We start from the raw sequence: 16,893 nt of genomic DNA, 5'->3' as shown, positions 1-16,893 counted from the left end.
TTCCAGTCCAGTGTTTCTCATGATGTACTCTGCATATAAGTTACATAAACAGGGCGACAATGTACAGCCTTGACAAACTCCTTTTCCTATTTGGAACCAGTCTGTTGTTCCATGTCTAGTTCTAACTGTTGCTTCCTGACCTGCATACAAATTTCTCAAGAGGCAGATCAGGTGGTCCGGTATTCCCATCTCTTTCAGAATTTTCCACAGTTTCTTGTAATCCACACAGTCAAAGGCTTTGGCATAGTCAATAAAGCAGAAATAGATGTTTTTCTGGAACTCTCTTGCTTTTTCCATGATCCAGCGGATGTTGGCAGTTTGATCTCTGGTTCCTCTGCCTTTTCCAAAACCAGCTTGAACATCAGGAAGTTCACAGTTCTTGCTGAAACCTGGCTTGGAGAATTTTGAACATTACTTTACTAGTGTGTGAGATGAGTGCAATTGTGCGGTAGTTTGAGCATTCTTTGGCATTGCCTTTCTTTGGGATTGGAATTAAAACTTCCCTTTTCCAGTCCTGTGGCCACTGCTGAGTTTTCCAAATTTGCTGGCATATTGAGTGCAGCACTTTCACAGCATCATCTTTCAGGATTTGAAATAGCTCAACTGGAATTCCATCACCTCCACTAGCTTTGTTCGTAGTGATGCTTTCTAAGGCCCACTTGACTTCACATTCCAGGATGTCTGGCTCTAGGTGAGTGATCACACCATAGTGATTATCTGGGTCATGAAGATCTTTTTTGTACAGTTCTTCTGTGTATTCTTGCCACCTCTTCTTAATATCTTCTGCTTCTGTTAGGTCCATACCATTTCTGTCCTTTATCAAGCTCATCTTTGCATGAAATGTTCCTTTGGTATCTCTGATTTTCTTGAAGAGATCCCTAGTCTTTCCCATTCTGTTGTTTTCCTCTATTTCTTTGCATTGATCGCTGAAGAAGGTTTTCTTATCTCTTCTTGCTATTCTTTGGAACTCTGCATTCAGATGCTAATATCTTTCCTTTTCTCCTTTGCTTTTCGCTTCTCTTCTTTTCACAGCTATTTGTAAGGCCTCCCCAGACAGCCATTTTGCTTTTTTGCGTTTCTTTTCTATGGGAATGGTCTTGATCCCTGTCTCCTGTACAATGTCACGAACCTCATTCCATAGTTCATCAGGCACTCTATCTATCAGATCTAGGCCCTTAAATATGTAGTTGATTTACAATAATGTGTTAGTTTCTGGTATATAGTAGAGTGGTCCCGTTATATATATATATATATATATTTCAGATCTTTTCCGTTGTAGGTTATTCCAGGATATTGAATATAGTTCCCTGTGCTGTACAGCAGATCCTTGTTGTTTATATAATTTTGCATATAGTAGTTTGTATCTGTTAATCCCATTCACCTAATTTGTCCCCCTCCTCCACGCTTCCCCGCTTGGTAACCATGTTTGTTCTCTATGTCTGTAAGTCTTTTTCTGTTTTGTAAGTATCGCTCTTTTGTATCATTTTTTTTATTCTACATCTAAATGATATCATACGGTATTTGTCTTTCTCTGTCTGACTGACTTCACTTAATACGATACTCTCTAGGTACACCCATGTTGCTGCAAATGGCATTATTTCATTCTTTTTTATGTCTGAGTAATACCCCACATCTTCTCATCCATTCATCTGTTGATGGACACTTAGGTTGCTTCCGTATCTTGACTCTTGTAAATAGTGCTGCTGTGGTCATTGGGCTGCAGAGTTGCCTTATTTTCTGGATATATGCCCAGGGGTGGGATTGTGGGATCATATGGTAACTCTCTGTAGCTTTTTTTTTTTTTTTTAAGGACGCTCCATACTGTTCTCCATAGCAACTGTGCCTGGTGAACTAGTTTTTTAAAGCACACAGACCACAGAGTGAAGTGAGGGAAGAGGCCTTTGGGCTTTGATGCCCTGGTTTTCAGCCTGATCAGGAACCTGTGCCTTCGTTTTCTTATCTGGGAAATGGCGCCAGTGCCTTCCAGTGGCAGGGCCATTCCTCAAATCAGAGAGCCTGTGCCCGGGGTCTCACAGCTGGTGGGCTCTCGGTGAAGATCAGTGTTGCTACCTTCATGTTGAGAACTGTCCTTCAACCCTCATCTGGTGAAAGAAGGAGAAAAGCAGATTCACTTAAGTATAAAGTGCTGCTGGCCCTTGGTCATTTCTAGAGACAGTGCTGAAAAGGTTCCCATCCCACCCTGCCATTTATGAATATGACGATCTGGGAGTGCAAAATTAATAGCAATTAATACTTTTAACAGTAGTGGTAGATGCTATTCCAGCATGTTCTGACTACAGTGGCCGGTTCTGACAGTCACAATACTTTGGACGTGTCCTAATGGAGTGCTTTTTTCTCCTTACAGGAGCATCTGGCATGTCGAAGCTCCACTGTCTTCCATGGGACCGCCTTTGTGAACAGCTTCCATTTAAAAGAGTTTTTTGAATAAGTGGTTTCAGTCAAGTCCCCAGTGAACACGTTTGTCTTCTCGTCTCCTGGAGCTCTTAAGGTTTGTGTTAAGTTTTCCATTTGTCTCATGAAGTTATTCTTAATTTTCAACGTTATTTTTTAAATGGGTAATAGTCTTACTCTATTGCAATAAGAACTCTGGAAGTAGATTATGTACAGATTGTAATCCTTTGATTTCACTGGGAGACAGATAGAAATGAGAAGAAATTTGATATGCTGTTTCTCATGTTTATTATTATATACTCTGTGGGATGTTCCAAGGATATTAGAAATAACATATCCCCCACGTTGGCTTAAACAAGTTTTATTTCTGTGTTCATAAATTCTAACTGAATAGATTCAATGAATTTATGTTGAGTGTCTACATATATCAGATTTTGTTAAGTACTTTCAATTAGCTAAGACTTTGCAGATAAATTATGCTTTGAAACATTGAAAATCAAAACTGCATTTGTCAATATCAACTAGTGTTATCATTTTGACATTTTTCAACTTATACAGTCTCAGTAGTCAGAATGTTTTCATTTAGCCGTAACAAGGGGTACTCACTGTATGATTTGCTGTGGTAGAACAGGGTCGTTGTTTAATGCGTGTGTGTTAACAGCTTAAAAGATTACTAACTATATTGTTGGTTACTTAAGGACAAAGCTTGCTAGCACAACAGGCATTTTATTTCAGAAATGCGTGTTCTGCTGTTGAGATGGTACCAAGTAAATCACTTTTATTTTGAAAGTACTTTCTGATAAAAGACCCACCTAAAGGCTGAAGTTAATCCCCGCCTCTTTCATAGATGAAAAAATGATCAAGCTCACAAATAAAGCTTTGTACACTGAGTGCACAGAAGCTAAACAGAGCATGGAAGAAGGAACGTAGTTCTTCCGGAATGGCATGTCTTTTTCCACAGGCGTTTATTTCATTTGGTTGGACTTTCATTCTGTCCACGGTGACAAATGTTTTCTCCCCTAAATAGCTCTCTACTCTGTTTTTTTTGTTTTTTTTTTTTTTAATTTCTTTTATTGCTACTGAGAAATCAAAGTGGATTTCACTGCCCTGCCGGGCTAGACTCCAGTTTTCCTACTGTAGCCTTCATTGCTGGGCCCCATGATTGACTTTCTTTGAAGGATGAGGCGTGTGGGGGGGCGGGGTGGGGAGATGGGAAGTTGTGTTTCCACCTTAACTCTCCAGTCTGGTAGGACACTGTGGTGTGCAGAGACGTAACAAAGAGTATCTGTATTAAATAGAGGCACTGGGAAGAACTTGACAAGTGACCCAAATGTTCTTCCCTACTCGGCAAGCAGGATCCCACTTGAACCATCTGAAACCCACAAGAATCTGTCTTCAGACCTTCATTCTACGTATCCACTTTCCTTTTGAATCCTAATACAGATTCTCCTTTCTTAGAGCCTCCTTGTCTAAAAGCCTAAGGGATTCTTGACCTCCTCACGCAGCAGTTTATTTCTGCTGCCACGGAGACAGGGAATGTGTTGGTCAGAGTCCCCCTGCATCATTACAGACTCAAGTCTCAAGTCATCCTTTGCCTCTTCAGGAGAGAGAAACACGTTTTTCTGAACCTTTCCTATGAGATCATACAATCCACAAATTTCTTTACCCTCACAGTTTTGTTCTCAGTCTCTTAAATTCTCTACATTCTGCTTAAGTTTAACAATACAGACATGTTACTGGAGCATTAAAAATCATCTATTGGTGTTCCTCTGTGGGGCTACTATTGACATTTTGAAGGGAGTGCTTCTTTTTTTTTTTTTTTTTAATTTTTTTTTTCTTGACATGGCACGTGGGATCTTAATTCCTTGACCAGGGATCGAACCTGCCCTGCTTGCATTGGAAGTGCAAATCTTAACCACTGGCCCACCAGGGAAGTCCCAGGGGATTTTTTTCTTTATGCTGTAAGATCAGCCCATGGAGTTTAGAAAGGTTAGTAGCCCTGCCTTCCAGGAACTGCAGACCAGCAGCACCCCTTCCCCCAGTCCCTGGTTGGTGCAATATAACCAGATTCAAACCTCCTCACATCCCTATTAAGGAGGACCGGGACTGCCCAGACCACAGAGTCTTCAGCAAGAACTGAACATGCTGAAACGGGCAGAGCTGAGCAAATGGTGAGGTTGGCCCGGACCCCATTTTAACTCTGGGTGCCATCCTCTTCCCATCCTATCGTTCTTCTGAAAACTCTGGGCTTGCATTGATTTTTCAGCTGTCTAGAAACGCACCAACATGTGTATATGGATGCTTTTTTGAGAACCAGACTTTCTGATTTGGTGTCTAGAGGAGGTCACTGTTGTTTGCTACAGGAACATGGATCTGGGGATGATGATCTCAGAACTCAGTGCAGGAAAATAGGAGAGAGTGGAGAGCTCTGGGGACCTACAGAAAGGAGAGGGCCCAGACCACAGCGGAAGTGGTGGGGTGGGTGTGTCACTGTTGTGACACCCGCTCAGTCACGGAGAGAGGGAAGGGCAGAGCAGCTGAAATCCGAGGGGAGACTGGAAAAGGTAAGGAGCAAAGGAGTAGTTTTTCACTTGCGTCTGTGGCACGCATCACAGTTTCAGCTCTCTGCCCCGTGTCATAGGCTGACTTCAGGGATCAGGGTATAAGGACTTCACCCAGTCCTTCACTGCAGCCCAAACTCTCTCTCCCATCAGACCCGATACTCCTTCCTCACCCACCTTCCATCCACATTTCTGTCTTGTTCCTCACTTACCTTCTGGCATCCCCTCCACCCCCTTTCATTCTTCATGCATGCAGAGAATGGGGTCATGACTTAATGCCTTTTATTTCTCTGGATTCTTCCAAAACCTCAAGTGAGGCTCTCCATGAAAAGGAAAGGGCATAGAAACAATGGGTTTCGGGAAATGTTTCCCATAAAAGCTTTGTTAAGGCTCTGATCTTTTGAGACATTTACCATTAATACAGGCACAACCTTTCCATAGGAAAACAAATTCTCATTTGCTACTATTTGCTTTAACACAAGGAATCACTGAATTCCCTAGTACAGAGTTTTGTTGTTGCTGAGTCACTGCATTGTGTCTCTCTCTTGTGACCCCATGGATTGTCATCCGCCGGGCTCCTCTGTCCATGGGATCTCCCAGGCAAGAGTACAGGAATGGATTGCCTTTCCTTCTCCGGGGGATCTTCCCGACAATTGTTACTGTGAAATCCAGACTCTAATTATGCATATTTAACAGCAATGAAAATGTACAATCCATTGATCATGCCCCTAAAGCTTCATATTCATACCCAGTAAGGAAGAAAAAGAGTAACCTTCATGGATAATGTGTGAGTTGAAACACTCTTGAAGGTACAGGATTCAATGTAATTACTAATATGTTCAGATAATTCACTTCCTTCTGGAAATGACTAGTCCATTTGCCATTGGACCTGTGTCCCCTACATTGGCAGGTGGATTCTTTACCACTGAGTCACCAGGGGAGCTTGTCGTATAGTTTACTTAATAAGAAGATGAGGGTAATTCGTGACTTAAAAATACAGTTAGGGGTATCTTGGTTGTTATGTGGGTTACACGTACCGTCTGCCTTGGCTTGCACAAAATACACACAGCAAGTGCAGAGTTGCGCATGGGAACTAGACTAAAGGACTCTTTTTCTTTGCTTTCTGCTAAAATGAAGACTCCTGCATAAGATTTATCATCTATAAAAAAGACTACTATTATAGAGACAGGAATAACACCAAAGGCTTCCCTTAGCTTGTGTTGTTGAATTATTTAAAGCTTTATAGCCGAGTTTCTGGTCCTGATTTTTTTAAACATGGCGGTTTTCCTGTCCTCCCTTCTTGGGTGTTCAGGACACCGAGTTCTATTTGGCTTCTTGGAGTTTCTCATTTCCTGAAGTGTACCACTAGCTCTATAAACATGGAAGAATAAATATTAGCTTTATGAGACCATGTTCCTCTACTAGTTGAAAAATAGCATATAATAAAAAATACAAGGATGTAATATTGAAAATTATAGGTCAATATGCTCTCTTATGGTGGGTATATATCTGATGCTCATGCATGGAGACTGTGTTTTCAGAAAAATGGTGTGCTGTGTAATACCACTTGTGTCTGTGATATATTTTCACCCCTCATGTTTAACAATATATCTCAAGTGAGTCTCGCCTCACTAGTGAAATGTTTCTAACTTATTTACCACTATGATTTAAAAACCAAGGAAACGCTCTGACTCTTGCTGTTAATTCTAAAAATTACATATGATCCAAAGTTAAAATGTTTGTGGCTTCCTTTCTTGCTGGAGACCCCCAGCACGCAACCAGCTCCTTGGAATTACATTAGAAAATGTCTAATGGCAATTTTCAATCTAAAAGAAGTTTTGTGAGGGATTTAAAATAAAAAGTCAGTTGTGGTCTTGCACAGCTAGTCCATAGTTTATGCATGCTGTCGCTCAGTCGTGTCCGACTCTTTGAGACCCCATGAACTGTAACTCACCAGGTTCCTCTGTCCATGGACTTTTCTAGGCAAGAATACTGGAGCGGGTTGCCATTTCTTCCTCCAGGGGAATCTTCCCAACCCAGGATTCGAACCCACATCTTTTGTGTCTCCTGCATTGACAGGCAGATTCTTTACCACTGACAATTGTTACTATGAAATCCAGACTCTAATTATGCATGTTTAACAGCATTGAAAATGTACAATCCATTGATCATGCCCCTAAAGCTTCATATTCATACCCAGTAAGGAATAAAAAGAGTAACCTTCATGGATAATGTGTGAGTTGAAACACTCTTGAAGCTACAGGATTCAATGTAATTACTAATATGTTCAGATAATTCACTTCCTTCTGGAAATGACTATCCATTTGCCAAAAGTGGCAGTGATTTATATCAAGGCCAGTTTCTTCTCTTATATTAATATTCCATTGTTCCTCTTGATAAAGATGGAAAATAATCAGCCTTGTATAGTCCAGGCTCAACAATAAGAAAATTGAACCTATTGGAATAGTTCCTTCTAATTGCCTGAATTTCTACTGGATGCTTCTTTTAAACCACAAAATTTAAAAATACATTAAATTTTATTATGAAGTAATTTAAGCCTACGGAAAATAATACAGTCTATTTACTGCCATGTTTTATTTTATTATTTTTATTTTTAGTGAATTTGTTTTTGTTTTCTTTCCAATTTTATACACAATACATGTTGATGACATAAAACTAGCAATACATAAAACATAAGGTAAAAATTAAAAACTGCCAAAGATACCTACCCCCAGAGATACCCATCATTATTAGCATTTTTATGTGTTTCTTCCAAGTGTTCAGAGTTTTTTAACATTGAGGTATAACTGGCCTATATTATTATGCAAATTCCAGGTGGACAAGATAGTGATTCCGTATTTCTGTACATTACAATATTATCACCATGATATGTCTAATTACCATCTGTCAACAGACAAAGATATTAGAATATAACTAATTATATTTCCCACGCTGGACATTTCCTCCCCGAGGCTCACTTTTTCTTTTCTTTTTTGTAATTGGAAGGTTGTACCTCTTAATCTTCCTCAACTATTTCACTCTTCCCTCAACCCCCTCCCCTCTGGTAACTACCTGTTTTGTTCTCTATATCTGTTGAGTCTGCTCTTTTATATCTGTTCATTTGTTTTGGTTTTTAGATTCCATATATGAATGAAATCATACAGCATTTGTCTCTCTTTGTCTGACCGAGTTCACTGACGATAATACCCCCCAATCCACCCATGTTGTCATCAATGGCAAGATTTCATTCTCTTTTATGACTTATATTCCAATTGAATATATGCACCACTTCCTTAATCCATTTATCTATTGATAGACGTTTAACTTGTTTCCATATCTTGCCTATTGTAAATAGCACTGCATTGAATATAGGGGTACATATATCTTTGCAAATCACTGTTTTTGTCAGAGCAACACCCAGAGGTGGAAGTGCTGGATCATATGGTAGTTCTGTTTTATGAGAAACCTCCATATTACTTTCCAGAGAGACTGTACCAATTTGCATTCTCACCAACAGTTTTCTAGGGCTTCTTTTTCTCCACATCCTCACCAGCACTTGTCTTTTTGGTAATAACCATTCTAACAGGTGTGAGGTGATAGCTCATTGTGATTTTACTTTGCATTTCCCTGATGACTGGTAATGTTGAGCATTTTTCATGTGTCTTCTTTAAAAAAAAAAAATGTTCAGGTTCTCTGCCCAGTTTTTGGTCAGTAATTCATTTTTTGATGTTGAGTTATATGAGTTTTATATATTTGGGATATTAACCCCATATCAGAGATTCATTTGCAAATGTCTTCTCCCATTCACTAGGCAGCCTCTTCATCTTGTTAACAGTTTCCTTCATCGTGCAAAAGTCTTTTAGCTTGATGCAGTCCCAGTTTTAAAATTTTACTCTTGTCTCCCTTTCCTAAGGAGACAGAGCCAGAAAGTTATTGCCAAGGCCAATGTCAAAGAGAATACGGCCTATGTTTTCTCCGAGGAGTTCTGTGGTGTCAGGTTATTTAAGTTTCAGTCCTTTTTAAGTTTGTTTTTTATGTGGTGTGAAAGGTATCCAGTTTGGTTCTTTGCATGCCGTCTAGTTTTCCCAACACCGTTTATTGAAGACGCTGTCTTATCCCTGTTTGTATTGTTGCCCCGTTTGTCATCGACTGATTGCCCACATAGGCATAGGTTTACTCCTGGGCTCCGTATTCTGTTCCTTTTATCTAGGTTTTTGCTTTTGTGCCGGCACCATACTGTTTTGATGACTGTAGCTTTGTATAATCACTTGAACCAGGAAGCCTGATACTGCCAGCTTTATCGTATGTTTGCTTTTACCAATGAGATTTTTCCTTTTATAGTTTTCGTATTTCTAGGTGTGCCATTTTGCTTAAAGAAGTTCTTTCAACATTTTTTAGAAAGACTGTTTCTGGGGCTCTCCAGGTGGCACAGTCGTAAAGAATCCTCCTGCCAGTGCAGGAGATGCTAGAGACACTGGTTCTATCTCTGGGTTGGGAAGATCCCCTGGAATAGGAAATGGCAACTCAATCCAGCATTCTTCCCTGGAAAATTCCACAGGCAGTGGAGCCTAGTCCGTGGGGTCACAAAGAGTCGGACACAACTCAGCACACACACATGCACATAAAGGCGGGTTAGTGGTCCTGGACTCCTTTAGCTTTGGCTTGTCTCTGAAACTCTTCGTCCCTCCTCCAAACCTGAATTATGGCCTTGCTGAGTAGAGTATTTTTAATTGTGTATGTTTTTCCTTTCATCCCTCTGAAAATATAGTGTCATTCTTCTGACCTGCAGAATTTCTGCTGAAATGTCAGCTGATAGCCTTTTGTGAGTTCCCTTGTATGTAAATAATTGCTTTTCTCTTGTTCCTGTTAATATTTTCTCTTTATCTGTTGCCATTTTAATTTTAATATATCTTGGCGTCAGCCTCTTTGGGTTCACCTTGTTTGATATTCTCTGAGCTTCCCAGATTTGGATGTCCATTGCCTTTCTCAGTTAGGGAAATTTTTAGGTGTTATGTCTTCAAATCGGTTCTCTACCCCTTTCTTTCTTTTTTGGGGGGGACCCTTAGAATATTAGTACACCTGACGTTGTCCCATAGATCTCTTGATGTAGCCTCAGTTTTGAAATCTTTTTTTTCTTTTTTTGTTCAACTTGAGTGATTGCCACTACTCTGTCTTCCAGCTTGCCGATCCTTTCCTCTGTATCACGAAATCTACTGTACTTTCCTTCTTTTTTATTTCAGTCATTGTATTCTTCATCTCTGCTTATTTCATCTTTTTATTTTGTAAGTCTCTCTTAAACATTTTACTGTGTTCACCCATTCTTCACCCAAGTTCATCGAGCATCTTTATGCTCATTGCCTTGAACTCTTTACTGGGTAGACTCTACTTTGCTTAGCCTTTCTAAGATTTTACCTTGTTCCTTCATTTTGAACCTGTTCCCCTCTTGCCTTATTTTGCCTGTTCTCTGTTTTTGTTTATGGAAGTTAAGTAGATCAGTTGCATGTCCTGATCTTGGAAATTCGACCTTTTTATGTAGGAGACATCTATGGGGCCCAGATGCACACTCCCTTCTGTTCACCTGAACTAAATGATCTAGGAGTTCCTCCCCATTGTGGGCTGCTTGGGCCCTTCTGTGGGGGCGGGGGGGTGATTACTGTGGGTATACTGATGTGACAGGTCCCCAGCCTGTTGGGTTTAAGACTCTGCCTAGTGCAGAGGCTGCTGGCCACTGGTGGGTGGAGCTGTGTCCTGGCATAGCTGCCTGCGTAACCCAGGACGTCCAGGGCCTGGTGCTAGCCTGATGGTGGGTGAGGCTATGTCCCTGCAAGGCTGGCTGCTTAGTGTAGGGCATCCCGGGACTGATGCTGCAAAGTTGACTAGTGAGGCCAGGTCCGGGCACCAGTAAACTAGAGGGAGGGCTCCAGCGTGGTGTCTGTCAGCACTGGTGTTCTCATGGTAGAATAAGCTCCTAAGAATGGCCGCCTCCAGTGTCTCTGTCAGCAGGGGAAGTGCCAGTAGCCTCTTGCCTCTCTGGAAGACTCTCCAAGACCAGCAGATGTGTCTAAATCAGGCTCCTTTCCAATTGCTTTTGATTTGGAACGTGCCCTTTAAGAGAAGAGTCTCTGTTTCCTGTAGCCTCTGGTTCTCCTGAATGCAAGCTCTACTGTCCTTCAAAGCCAGAAACTCTGGCTCATGTTCCTGATGCAGGACCCCCAAGGCTTTTGAACCCAAGGTTAGGCTCAGACTCCTTGCTCCTTGAGGGAAGTCTCTGCAGCTGGGATTATTCTCCTGTCTGTGGGCTACCTACCTTCAGATGCAGGTCTTGACTATATGGCATCTCTGCCTCTCCTACGGATCTTGTTGTGGTTCCTTATTTATATCTTCCGTTGGAGAAGATCCTTTTTAAAAAATTGGAGTATAGTTACTTGACGGTGTTAGTTTCTGTTGTACGATGAAGTGAATCAGCTGTACGTATACATGTATCTTCTCCCTCTTGGACCCCCCTCCCACTCCCCCACCCAGTCCCCCCCGTCTAGGTCATTGCAGATTCCCACTCACCATCTGTTTCACACGCGGTGCTGTGTATATGTGATTCCGAATCACACAGTTCATCCCCCCTCCCCCGACCCCCATGTCCACACGTCCATTCCCTACATCCGCATCTCTCTTCCTGCCTTGCAAATAGGTTCACCTGTTCCATTTTTCCATTTTCTATATGTTTTTCTATTGTATGTTAATACAGCCTTTATTTTTCTCTTTGACTTTACTCTGTGCGACAGACTCTAGATCCATCCACATCACTACAAATGACCCAGTTGTGTTCCTTTTTATGGTCGAGTATTGTTCCAATGCAGATATGTACCACATCCTCTGTATCCATTCCTCTGTTGGTGGACATCTAGGTTGCTTCCATGTCCTGGGTATTGTAAATAGTGCTGCAGTGAACATTGGTGTGCATGTGTCTTTTTGAGGTATGATTTTTTTCAGGGTACATGCCCCGTAGTGGAATTGCTGGGTCATATGGTAGTTCTGTTTTTAGTTTTTTAAGGAACCTTCATAATGTTCTCCATAGTGCCTGCATCAGTTTATATTCCTACTAATAGTACAAAAGGGTTCCCTTTTCTCCACCTTTTTCTCCAGCATTTATTGCTTGTTGATTGATGATGGCCATTCTGACCTACGTGAGGTAATAACTCTTTGTAGAGCAACTCTTTTGGTCTGCATTTCTCTAGTAATTAGCAATGGCACCCCACTCCAGTACTCTTGCCTGGAAAATCCCATGGATGGAGGAGCCTGGTGGGCTGCCGTCCGTGGGGTTGCTGAGAGTTGGACACAACTGAGCAACTTCACTTTCCCTTTTCACTTTCATGCATTGGAGAAGGAAATGGCAACCCACTCCAGTGTTCTTGCCTGGAGAATCCCAGCGACGGGGGAACCTGGTAGGCTGCCGTCTATGGGGTCGCACCGAGTCGGACACGACTGAACCGACTTAGCAGCAACAGCAAGCATCTTTTCATGTGCCTCTTGGCCATCTCTGTGTCTGCTGTGGAGAAGTGTCCATTTAGGTCTTCCATCCTTTTTTTTTTTTTTAATATTGAGCAGTAAGAGCTGTTTGTATTTTTTGGAGGTTAATGCCTTATCAGTTGCTTCCTTTGAAAAATAAACTCAAAATGGATTAAAGAAGTAAATGTAAGACCGGACACTCGAAAACTCTTAGAGGAAAACATAGGAAGAGCGCTGTGATGTAAATTACAACTAGATCTTCTTTGACCCACCTGCTGCTGTAGTGAAAATAAAAACAAACAAAGGGGCCTTTTAAACTAAAAGGCCGAATTAAAGCGAAAAGCTTTTGCATAGCAAAGGAAACCATAAACAAGATGAAAATATAACCCTCCAAACGGGAGGAAATGTTTGCAACTGAAAAAAATCTTTTCAGCTAGTCTTCAGATCATTCTCATCGAGAGTTGCTCTGTGTTGTAATTTTAGTTCTCTGTGGGAGGATGTGAGCCCAGGTCCACCTACTCACCGTTTTGGCCTCCATCTCCACCGCCATAGCTTAAAATGTTAATTCTGCCAAAGTTCTGGATATCTGTTTTTTAAAGTGAAAAAAAAGTACCATTCTTTCTAATATTTAAACATCCCATAGATAATATCACTTATAAGATTTTGTATTTTATTCCATTTGTGTTATATGTTCCATTTCCTTACTAGTTATGTCTGTGTCAATGGATATGGAATATTTCTTTCAAGTTTTCATAGATGAGATCATACTGAATTTATACCTTCCAATTTGTTTTTCCTTAACAGTTTTTTGGGGGGAAGTGGAGGGCAGGCCGTGTGGCTTGTGGAATCCTGGTTCCCTGATCAAGGGTTGACCCCAGACCCTTGGCTGTGAGAGCGTGGAGTCCTAATCACAGGACTGCCAGGGAATTCCAGCCGTTGGTTTCGTTCTGGATCTGGTAATACATGGACATTTGACTCGTTCATCGTAATTGATCGTTGTATGTACTTCCCTTCTCATAATGGAACATTTACAGGTCATCTTTTTTTTCTGGACAGCCGCCTTCCTGCACCCCTCATTCGTCCATCATTCACTAGACGGGGAGACATGTAGCTGTGGGTTCAGTGTTTGGTAATGCAGGCCCCTCCTTGCCATTGAATAGGCACTTGAGAGCTAGTTATTCTTTATACTAGAAAACCTTTTTATTTCCTTTCTGTCAACAAAGTTTTCTGTTTTGTCTTGTTGCTGTTTGCTGTGCCTCTGCCCTTTTCTACTGATTTTTTTCTGGGAGCAGTTTCTAATGTGGCTTTATTATTCCATAGAAATCAAGTATAATTATGTCTGAACCACAAGAAAAGACAAAAGAAATAAAGCAAAGACTTAACAAGAGAGAATTTAAAAAAAAGAAAGAAGGGATTATGTCTAATTTTTAGCCTCTGAGATTCAATTGGTGTTTCTCAGAGATACATTTTAAAGGGCATTTGCACAGTTTCTTATTTTCCATCTCAGAGATTAGCTAGTTTGGGAGGCCTTTCTCTCCCATTAAACTAATCAAATACTTCCTTAGTTTCATAATCACATTAGGAAAATATGCATTATTTCTTTCAAAGTTAGATATAATGTTTCAAGATCTATCTCAAATTAAGTGTCTTTTAATTTCTGGTACCTCAAAAAATGGGAGCTATCAAAAATCTTCAAATGAATCTATATTTGTACTTTTTAATAGATTTTAGAGTTGTTTTGTATTTTGCCTAGTATGTTCTGAATAAATATTTGGTGAATGGTTGAATAAATGAACAAAGTAATAAATATTTATAAAGGTAACAGTAATAAATATTTGTAGAAGTTATATGGTCATTTGACTTGGAGACATTTTAATGTTCCTGGTAATAGTCTTCCATCTACTAAAACACTGAACTTCAGCATTTATATCTCCTGTGACTAGAAACTGAGATCTAAAAACAAGGACCGGAGTTACCTGAGAATACAAAATGTTATTATTCCCAAAATTATTAAAATCAAAGTCTCTATTTAGGGTTACCAGATTATTTAGGGCTCTAAAACAAATGTCTACTCAAAATTTTGAGAGCTGTGTATCTCAGTGTTTAGATGGGCCTGAAACTCTGTTATTCTAAAAATTTAAGGTTGTTTTAGTCCATTATATTTTTATATATGACTGTGGGATGAGCCAGTTGACATCACTAAAAAAATGAAACTTTGAAAAATTGAAGAGTAAACCAATTATTTTTAGAACTGACAGAGCCTTTCTGAGGCTCAATTCTTGTTCTTTTTACTTACTCCTTTCAAGGTACTGGAAATTATTGGACTGTAAGTGATCTTAGCACTTGCCAAAGTAATTTTCTATATAAAAAGATCAGTAAGTATTGAGAATTTCCTTTGGTTTCCCTTGCACACAATGCTCTAGTCTCTTCTGAAAGTCAAGTTTATAGGGTTTTCCCCTACGCTTAATCCTTATTTTTGCTGCATTTGATGGAGTTCTACTAACCTAAGATCTGTGCCAAGTTTAGTCTCCAGCAGACATTTGTCACTGAGTATAAGTCTTCAGAAAATAGGATTTCAGCCAGAAATTCTTGCCCACATTACCTAGAGCTGCTCTGCTGGCCATACTATTTAGGTCTTCTGTATATCTGAAATCTGCAAGGAAATGCCTTTAAATCTTAACTCACATATGGTTTTATGTAGAATTTGTTCTGGTAGAACCAATGTCCCCATTATGAGATTATTAGTGCTATTTTATAACAGTAAATGTATGATTTTTTAATCAGTATCCATCATAATGACAGATCTGCAGATGACTTTGGGTTCTCATTTGGCATACTTGTTAATAAGTGTGCTGGAATCCCCACAAATTGCACACTGTTAATTTCTGGTGGATTTCACTTTAGGAAATGAAGTTGCTGCTCTGGCCATCTGTCTGCCTCCAAGTTGGGGCCTGGGGACTCAGCTCAAGTTACCACCAGGTCTGCAGCCTTCCCTGCCTTCCTCCCCTTTTCTCTGCAGGTCCATCTTCTCAGGAGTTGGGGTGGAGCCCCTGGGTTCTGACAGTGTCCAAGGAGATGAAGCTGCAGAGGGAAATGAGGAAATGTGTCCAGTAACAGGCCTACCATCGTCCTTCGCATTTCCTTTTCTTTTTCTTTATATCACAGTCCACAGAACTTTAGAAAAATAAAAAGAATTAGGCCACCAATGCTTGGTGGAAAGATTGGTCATGACGCTGGATTATAAAATTTTCAAGAAGTATCTGTTCAAGTTTGAAACGTAAAGGAGAAGAATGAAAAAATTAGTAAGCGTGGTTTTAACTCATGACTGAGCGACTTCCCTTTCATTTTTCACTTTCATGCGTTGGAGAAGGAAATGGCAACCCACTCCAGTGTTCTTGCCTGGAGAATCCCAGGGACGGGGGAGCCTGGCGGGCTGCTGTCTATGGGGTCGCACAGAGTCGGACACGACTGAAGCGACTTAGCAGCAGCAGCAGAGGATCATCAAATTCATACTGAGTAAACTAAAGCTTGAATTTGGGGTTCTGAATGTAGAAAGAGCTATGCAGAATTTAAAAACAAGCAGTGTATTATCCCCCGAAGTGTTGAAGACAAAATTAGGTTAACAGGTCTAGGCAGAAAACAAAGCTAATAAGTGTTAGGAATTTAGAAAAATTGTAAATTTCAAGTGTGCTCTTAATACCTGAAACACAGTCATAAGTAATTCAGAATAAAGAACCTCAAGGATGCTTGTGAAAGAGACAAAATGAATACAGGGAAGCCTTCCTAATTTGGGTGAGCTAGACAGAGCACACTTGTTAGAATCATGTGATGTTTCATTTCAAGGCAGTTAGGCACTCTCAATAAATGCAGTCGTATGAGCTTGTGGTTAATAAAAATCCCAATAACAAGAACAATAGCAAAAAACCCTCTCTGTCTTGCCTTATGAATCCCTAATTTCTCCATAATAATTTTACTCTGAGATGATCTGCATGGGGAGGAACTAACAAAAGTTTGCCTTTGATCATTCTAAGCAACAGGTATTGATTTAGAAAACAGTGGATTCACCTGAAGTCAGTGGAGAGATTTATTTGAATGTTGTTGCTGTTGTTCCTTAGTTACTAAGTCATGTCCGGCTTCTTTAGCAACCCCATGGACTGCAGCCCACCAGCCTCCTCTGTCCATGGGATTCTCCAGGCAAGAATCCTGGATCAGGTTGCCATATCCTTTTCAAGGGGATCTTCCTGACCCAGGGATCAAACCCGCATCTCCTGCAATGCCCAGCAGATTCTTTACCACTGGGCCCCCAGGGAAGCCCCTTATTTGCATATAGGGCTCTTAATGTACTTCTGTGACAAATTCATTATTATTTAAATTGAAAGAATGTTTTTTAACATCATAGATGTATTGGTGCTGAAAC

At 40.5% G+C, this 16,893-nt stretch overlaps 1 protein-coding gene across 1 annotated transcript in view; it reads left to right on the top strand.

Moving 5' to 3' along the window:
* The first annotated feature begins 2,365 nt into the window (after positions 1 to 2,365).
* Positions 2,366 to 16,893, top strand: part of ENOX1 (ecto-NOX disulfide-thiol exchanger 1) — a 342,949-nt gene continuing 328,421 nt past the window's right edge. The window contains exon 1 of the mRNA XM_070800030.1: positions 2,366 to 2,509. The gene's annotated coding sequence lies outside the window, so the exon portion shown is untranslated. The remainder of the gene's footprint in view (positions 2,510 to 16,893) is intronic.

This window comes from Bos indicus, chromosome 12, assembly GCF_029378745.1.
Source record: "Bos indicus isolate NIAB-ARS_2022 breed Sahiwal x Tharparkar chromosome 12, NIAB-ARS_B.indTharparkar_mat_pri_1.0, whole genome shotgun sequence".
In the NCBI taxonomy this organism is placed as follows: Eukaryota; Metazoa; Chordata; class Mammalia; order Artiodactyla; family Bovidae; genus Bos; species Bos indicus.
This window is presented reverse-complemented; position numbering and strand designations above follow the sequence as displayed.